The sequence below is a fragment of the Tigriopus californicus genome, chromosome 8, assembly GCF_007210705.1.
Source record: "Tigriopus californicus strain San Diego chromosome 8, Tcal_SD_v2.1, whole genome shotgun sequence".
NCBI lineage: Eukaryota > Metazoa > Arthropoda > Copepoda > Harpacticoida > Harpacticidae > Tigriopus > Tigriopus californicus.
The window spans coordinates 8,712,236-8,720,881 of record NC_081447.1 but is presented as its reverse complement, the minus strand read 5'-3'; positions in this window follow the sequence as shown (position 1 = coordinate 8,720,881).

Sequence of the window (8,646 nt, the reverse complement as noted above, 5' to 3'; positions counted from 1 at the left end):
AAGCTAGAATGGATGGAATGGATGGATGGATGGATTCCTTGACCTCGTCCAAAGAAGACTGATCCGAATCAAGTTGGATCAGATCATCAGAGACAACGGAATCATCGGCCCATACCTGGAGGTTCTTGGCCGGTTATTAGTCAGCCCTTGGCCGACATACAAGCCATGATTGGTCCTCTACGTACACCCTTGAGACCCCAGAAGCCAGACCAGCCAGCCACTTTTGGCTGCTCTTTCGTCCATTTCCCGCCAACGGATCGAGTCCTACCCACTGACTCATTACTTTAAAGCTGCCCATGGCCATCACCGTCCCTGTGAAATGCCGTCTGTTCTTGTGGGCGGGTCCTTATTGGTTCTTTAAAATTGAACTCTTTTTAGTCAATGCCATCTATAATGTTAACTGCATATAAATATCCAAATTGTCTTATTCATGGTTAATGCTCTTACTATATTTGTGTGTACGTTTCTGACATGACCTTTCCACTGTGTATCGTTGTAATATTTTGACCGGCACTCGGCTATTAAATAGTTTATGATACTATTGGAGAACTGTTGTCCATTTATTCACAATTATAATGAGTTGGAAAATAGTTCGGGTGTTTGTTTCCGAACAATTGGTTTATGAGTTATAGTGAAAATGAATTTCGAAAACCTTTCGAAAAGCAAAATTTTTATTAACAGTGAATCATCAGGTGGCTTATGGTATAGTTCATAGAACGGGGCAAAACATGCCTTCAAGTAGTAATCGGTTTCAGCCAACATACGACTGCACAGATTGAAATTGGGCAAAATAAAGGACCTTTTTGGAAAGCGAAACATTCTCATGATAGTGACCATCGTGTTTTTTTCAAATTTCATTCGTCAGTTTTCCCTAATCATCTTATTTGTGCGTGCATAACATGAATATTGAATGAAAGACCCATCGGGAAATGATACAATCACTTGCAAGTTCATCTGATTCGAAATCTACATCAAAATATTTGTCAAACCCGTTTTGATCGGGTAGTTTCACGTGTAGACGGCTCAGAGATGAACTGTTTGTCAAATACCAAACATTTCCGAAATTGTTAGGCAAACTTTGTGACAGAATGTTTCTCGTGTAGACGCACCATAAGATTGGGATGTTATAAAAAATTTGTCAACCGTCCAACTCGGCCAAGTCGGGCACAAAACTTACGAGTCAAGTTGATACGTAAATTTGACGTCTATCTGACAAACAAGCAACCGGCAAGCTCAAACTGAGCTGAACTCGATCTGTTGATAGTACGTTCATTACGTTGTGGCATGCTTTTACGTTCATTAATAAGATGGCGGAACGCCAGGGCATCTGTTAACTAACTGGGCTCGGCCATGGAGCGACGAGGAGACGCAGAAGCGGGATGACAGCAGGGTAGCCGTTCAAAGTGTCAAACCCCTGAGCTACATTGCGCATAAGTGCTTTATATTTAGTGAAAAATCAAACATGTGGGGGCCGTGCAAGCCTCAAAAACTACTTTTAAGTAAGGTCAAAGTATAAGCCACAATTTGAAGGTCAAATCAAATAGACTACCAAGAAATAAACCAAATCTTGGCATGATGAAGAAGGCAATGGTGGTCGGTCATGTTTCTCGGAGCAAGTTCTCTTGGCTCGTTCAAGGCACTGGGCTGGCCTGCAATTCTTGGCACTGGCAAGGGATTCTCGTCACATTTTGCGGAGCAACGAATCCGACAGGGGTGCCGGCCGCAAGCTTGGATTGAAGGGGAAAAATAGGAATAAAACAGGAAACAGCCTATGTTTCACTGAGTGGGGGCCCTGTTCCAATCAGTTGGCTGGTTACTCATCAAAACTGCACTGGTCACATTCGGCGATGTCTAGTTCAAGACCCTACATGCAAAATCTTTATAACATCCACTATCGCATGTCCGTCGTCCAGTCAGACTGTCTAGTCGCACATAGGACGTTTTCTCCTGATGTTTTATAACATCAGCCCCTGAAGTACAAGTAAACAGCACACACGATAAACGTTATTCTCCACCGCTTAGTTGGCGGTGCTCATTTTTAAATTTGTGACAAAGTGTTAGAAAGGTTTGGAGAGAGAGTTTAAGGGCTATTTATATCGTGTTAGGTTAGGTTGGGTTAGGTTAGGTTAGGTTTGATAAGGTTAGGTTAAGTTTAAAAAAGTAGCACCGCCAACTAATTGGTGGAGAATAACGTTTACCCAACACACACAGACTGGGTGGAAACGGTGGAAACCAAGGAGGAAAGTACTCCCTGAGGACAGACAAAGAGAAGAAATTAGGTGATCGCGCTAGGTTGCTACTATAAAGCTTGGCTGAACAGCTAAAAGATGTTGACAGACAAAGAAAGTGAAACACCATATGAACATAAAAGTAAAACAATATAAAACTAAACCAATTTTGATAGAAGAAACATCAGGAACAACAAAAAGTGCGACTGCTCTCAACAAAAGAAGGGACTGCTTCGGAAAGATGATGGATATATAGGGCATGTCAAGTGAAGGAAATTCAAGGAAAATTGTGGTCCGGCACCCTGACTTTGGGCATTTTGGGGAGGGAGAGCTATGACAAACAGCATACTTGCACCATATGCCCACAGAATTTTCAATAATCGAGTGATTGTAAGTGAGCTGTGTTACAAAACCCAACAGAATAAACGTGTTTGGTGTAATTTGGTAAATGCACTATCAAATTGTCTCAATACCACAATGCTATTTGCTTAGACAGGCAAGAAAAGTGAAATACATGTCAAAGTTCAATGGATGCGGTTTGGCTGGGCATGTTGTCTTTGATTTTGCTCCTTGGAATAACGTCAGTTGTTCATGAATGCGTTCACCTGACAAGCCTATTGATATGTTCGACTTAGTGGCGGGTTCCTGCTCCTGGAGCTCAGATTTTTGAAAGGGCTCATTACTGACTGCTTAAAAAGTCTCTGACTTGATAAAATGATGATGATGATGGTTTATTTAGGGTCTTGCTTATGGTTATACTAATAAGGAATAAAAATACCAAAAATATGGTTTAGGAATGAATTGGTTTGAGAACCCTAGGTTCACCCCATAAACCGAATGGTTTGTTTTCATGGGGGACATTGACTATGCTGATGGAATTGTGCAATCCTCAACTTTGTCTCGAGAAGAGAGTCGTCCCTGTGACCGTTCTTAAATATCCCAAAAAATGAAGACAATGCCCGGCTTACATGAATGTCCGACATGAATAACAGTTAGTGGAGTATGAGGCAGTGATCATTTCAGCGACATATCTGATAGCACGATGATTTTCTGTCCAATGTAGGTAAGACAAAAAAAAAACACGCATACCCTCGAAACGCCCTGATATTCAGCTGTCCAATGGCGTAAAATTCAAAATCCTATAACATAGGGTACATAAACATATTTTTTTCAAAAATCGAAAGGCGGACAATTTTTAAGAACTTTGTGGACCTATTTTTGCAGCTTTTTCGTCTAGGAATTGGCTCGAAAAGCTGTTCAAGATTCACTCATATATGGTAAATGAATTTTTATACATATATAAGGTGAAATGTCTTTTGGGAGATGCTGAAAGCATCAAAAATGTCGCAAGCCAACAATTCCAACTATGTTCTCTAAGCTCATTCATGCCAGTTTGCTAATTTACAAGAAAAGAATAACTATCCATGTGCATGTGACATTTAGGAATCCATGATATCATGTTCTTGGGATAGGGTCGACCGTTGTTCTCTGGATTAACGCTAGCAAAAAGTTATACTTAGCTGAAAAAAATGGTGATTGGCCATTGATTGTAGAAATAGTCGGAGAGCTGAAACAAGATTCAAAGAGAAATAATCTCTACAGGTTAAGTGATTCCACTTTTTTACTTACCGCGGTGAAATAAAATAGTGTCACAGCTCTGGTCGGGCACTCTTTAGGCGGCTAGGAATAGCTTGAGCCGTTACATACATTTTTTTTCCTGTTTTTAGCACCACCAAAAAATTATCGCCTACTTACCCATTGTTCCGTCCACAATCGCGTACATCATCTTAATATGATATGGATAAGTGATGTACAGGATAAATGATTGCTCCCGGAACGGATTTTATCAAAATGTTAAGAAAATGTATATTATGATCTTGGGAAAACCACAAAGTTGTTGGATTGCCCATTGTGTAGTCCGTTTGTTGGTCAGATGTCGACCAAATGCCAGCCTAATGCTCGTAGCGACGTCATGATCCATCATAACCAGCTCCTCCAGCCTTTGATCATAGATGTACAATGTCGCTGGAACTGGTTGTATCAAAGAGCTTTGTGATTCAGTGTGAATCAATCTCTACATCGTTCCTATCACCAAGGAAAAGCTCCAGTACCCGAGGGGCTGGTCAGCCCAGCTATAGCCATGGGTGAGGAATGTTGGCTACATGTTTGAAGGAAGGAGAAACAGGAAATCCCCGTCTACCACAACCGCCTATCACAACCCTCTCAGATCCAATGTGGAATGTGTTAGAACAAGGGTCACAATTCCGTGCTTGAGGAGAGCACAGTCAGGCATCACCCTTCATCGAGGACACAAGTCTCGATTTGGAGCTCGAGGAGAGAAGTCAGTTTTTGAACCTCTCCAAGGAGGAAGCACCCGCCATTGCTAAGTGCTGAGACTTTGTCATTGTTGTGGTGCCAAGAAGTGGGAACTGTTTCGAAGGACAGAGATCGTCATCATATGGGAGTAGGAAACCCAGGAAGCCGTGCAGAAGAGCAAGAGGACCTGGGAAGTGCCGAGTTTGAGTACAGCACTTCGTCACTTTGTTAGTGGACCTTCAATCCCGTCGAGTGGACGTCATCCAAGCATCTCCGTTGGACCATCTCACCAGACATCGAGCAGTAATTATTAACCCATTGATTTCATATGAGTATGTCCCCTTTTCCATTGGCCCAACAATTCCCCCACTTTTCTTACCAGAGCAAGACAGCTGATAGGCGGTGTGTTTGTGATGAATAAAGTAGATTGAACTGTACAGTTTGCCTTGAAGAGTAGCCTAGATTTCTCAGACGACCGAGATCGTGCTGGCATCGTAGGGAGTAGAGGTAGCAAGTGATTTGTATGCAACAACTGTATCTAAAGTTCATCACTCTTGTAGCAGAAATCAGTAGTTAGACTCTAGAGTAGAGGTCGACTTTGATAGACGCGTTTAGACTAGGATAGTGACCACATTTTGCAGGATATTTAGCCTTGAAGATTGGCCCAGGTATGCCAGACAACCGAGATTGATCTGGGACCAATGGGGAGTAGAGGTAGCTAGCGATTTGTATCCTTAGTCGTTTAATGATTGTTTGAGGCCCTGATAAAGGAAGCTCGAACTATTGCTCGTATGCCCTGATTAGGGTTATAACCGGAGGCCTTAAGATAGGTCTAAGAAATTTAAGCCCTTGTACTAGGTGCTCTCCATCTTTGAGAGCTATCAAGGTATTTTTACCTAGTGCTTGGGTCAGGAGTTCCATGTTTCCGTTCACCACGGGAATTCAATAAGTCAGGACCCAAATATCTGCATTTTAAGTTTAAGTTGTTAAATCTACTGGCTGGCTCGTGTGTGGCTCGTACTTACGCAGCAGCAATGCTGAACTCACCCTGATAGTCAGCTCCGTCAATTTCACATCTTGACGCTCATAACTTTTTCAGGCAAGTAATTAACACTTTTTTGAAAATAAATTGTGCCAAAGAGTTTATTCTTTGATTGAGAGCTATGACATTCGTGATTGAAGCCACGGAAGTGCTTAACAAGGAAAAATGCAAGTAACGGCTCAAGCTAGTCAAAATTGCCTAAGAGTGCCCGAACGGCCCAGTGACCCTATAGGGACCCTTATGCTGATGTCAAACTCAACCTTCTGAGAAAAATGGTCACGAAACCTCCATTTTTGAATCGTCCTTGGGCGGTCACTTTGTCACATCTCATTTCCTATTACAACATATTAACAGCTTAATCAAATCGACGGAGATTCTTGGGACAGTCGTCCTCCATCTTGACTGGAATCTTGGGTTAATGCTTATTGTCAACCAGTATCAATCAGACTCGAATCTTGTATTTTATGTAAATATTTGAGCAAGCTGAACCGTTATGTCATTATATTGCAAAAGGTTTCGCGGGATGAAATCAAGTATCTTGAAATGCTGAATTTGTTTAATGCACCTTTCCACATGAATACAAGCAGATGAATTAAATGGTGAGAACGATAAAATACCTGACTAAAATGTGATATCACTCAATATGACTACGATTGTTTATTGTGTGTACTACTCAAACATCGAATTGATGATAACAGAAGGGTTTAATAATGGACTAATAATTTGGAACCATGCTAGGAAAAAAGTTTTTTAAACGCACTCACTGGTCAAGAATGTTTCAGGCATAAGTGTTCCATATACAAGCAGAACGCATAAAAGTGAATGGTAACGTGTACGAGATTTGACATTTAATTCCAAAAAGGCCCATTTTCTAATTTGCGCGTCTTCATCAAATCTGATCCTTCACAAGCTAAGTGATCGCAAAGATGTGTGTTGGTGGCCTAGTTTCGCCACCATGTAATTTTTTGAATTTTGCCGCGCGTTGTGGCGCTCGTATCGGTTCTTTGTGTCTACCAGTTATGCTTAAAAGTTTCATTCGAGAAGGCGGGAAGAGCTACAGCTCTACGTTGCTGTTATTGTTCAAAAGAATATTGAATAATAAAATCCATGAAAATCGAAGCCATCGCTGAGGGGTCTAAGGTTGACGTGGGTTTGTTCCGGGCACGTAGCCCAGGACGACGCCCTCAATTTGGAAGAAAGGAGGAGCGAGGCGGGCAGTTTGTGCTCCAAGCAGTCCATTTGATCGTCAGCCTCAAGTCAACGACGACTTGAGATACGGATGAGTTTGGCCAAGAAGAAGGCCGAAGATGCACGGGCGGATGAGATTGCTAGAGTGAAATTGGCAATGGCCAACGAAGAGGCCCAGGCCGCGGCCAAGAAGCTGTCCATGAACGAGCAACTGCAAAAGCTAGAACGCCAGTGCGAAATTGAAGGATTAGAGGCTGAGGCTGCTGAATTGTTGGGTGAAGAAGATCGATGTAGCCCCATAATCCAAGCCCTTCCCAAAGCCAATCAGGGCATGGTTGGAGCGCGCTCTTTTTCACCGGTCAGAAATGTACCCTTGGATCGAACGGCACATTGTCTGAATCCGGATGCGGTTTCATTTTCCGCGCCACCACCTGCAATTCCCCAGAAGAACGAGGCATTCATGATGATCGAAATGATGAAGCGTCAAACGGCATTCAGCTCAAAGATTGATGTATACCGTGGTGATCCTTTGAGCTTCCATCATTTCTGGAAGCAAGTAGAAGACGTCATTGAACGCAATCTTGAGGATCAAAGATCAAGGTTGAGTCGTCTTATGGAAGTGGTGGACGGAGATCCAAAGAGTCTCATTCGTGGCTGTGCTTTCCTAGGCGACGGAAAGTGTTATGAAGAAGCGAAGCGCTTACTGAAGAAAGCGAATGGAAATGAAGTAATGGTGGCCACCCAAGTGATAGACGGTTTAATGCATTGACCCACCCTGAAGGATAATTGTGTCAACTCTTATCGGGATTTTCATCATGCTCTCTTGCATGCTTCCTCCGTGGTTGATCGGTTCGAGTTGGACTCGCATCGAGTGATTCAAGTTCTGGTGAAGAAACTCTCGTACAGTGGTCGTAACTCCTTTAGGAGCGTCGTGATCAAGAGCAGGCGTGAGTCGAGTGAACAAGGCCCCTTTCGAGACCTAATCGGTGTAGTTGAAGAATTGCTGGAGAGAGCCCAAGACCCAGCCTATGGAGAGGAAGCCTTGAAGTCGGTAGCTTCGTCGGCCCTTTTTAAGGCCAACGTGGACCAAGCCTCAGAATCAAAGGTGGGACCGTTTCGGTCAAATAGAAGGGTTTCTGCATTCGTAACCTTGGCGGAACGCCGACCGAAATCAAGAGACGGGTGTTTGAATTGTGGACATGACCACGGCGTCGAAGAATGTCGGGCTTTCAACGCTCAAACCTTGGAGGAGAGGAAAGACGTGGTACAAAGAACAGGGGCGTGTTTTGGGTGCCTAAAAAGAGGTCACATTTCGCGTCGTTGCCTAGAGAGAAAGAAGTGCACCAAATGTGGAGGCATGCACCCAACTACCTTGCATAAGAACGTGGATCTGCCACCTCCAGAAGGATCCGAAGTGACTTCCCATGCTATGGATATCGGAAATGAGGTTGTTGCCATGAGCGTGGTGAGAGTCTGCATCAAGCATGAAAAACGTCCGGGAAAGATGGTTGAAGGCCTAGCCTTATTGGATACCCTTAGCTCTGGAACCTTTGTCGCCACTAGATTGTTGAGCGAACTGGGTCTTTCTGGACCCAAAACGAAGCTGAGGGTGGAAACCATCAATGGAGAGAACACAACAGATACCGAAGTGATATCTGGTTTGACGGTACAAACACCAGATGGGAAAGGAAGTTTGAGACTTGGAACCGCGTATGCTCGTGAAGCCATTCCTCTGAAGCTGAGTGAAGTGGCGACGCCAAATCTGATCAAGAAATGGAAGGCGTTTGATCCCATTTCTCAAGACATTGCGAGTTTAAACGTGAATCTTCCTGTGCTGCTGTTGATTGGCGTGGACAATCCTTTGGCCCTCCG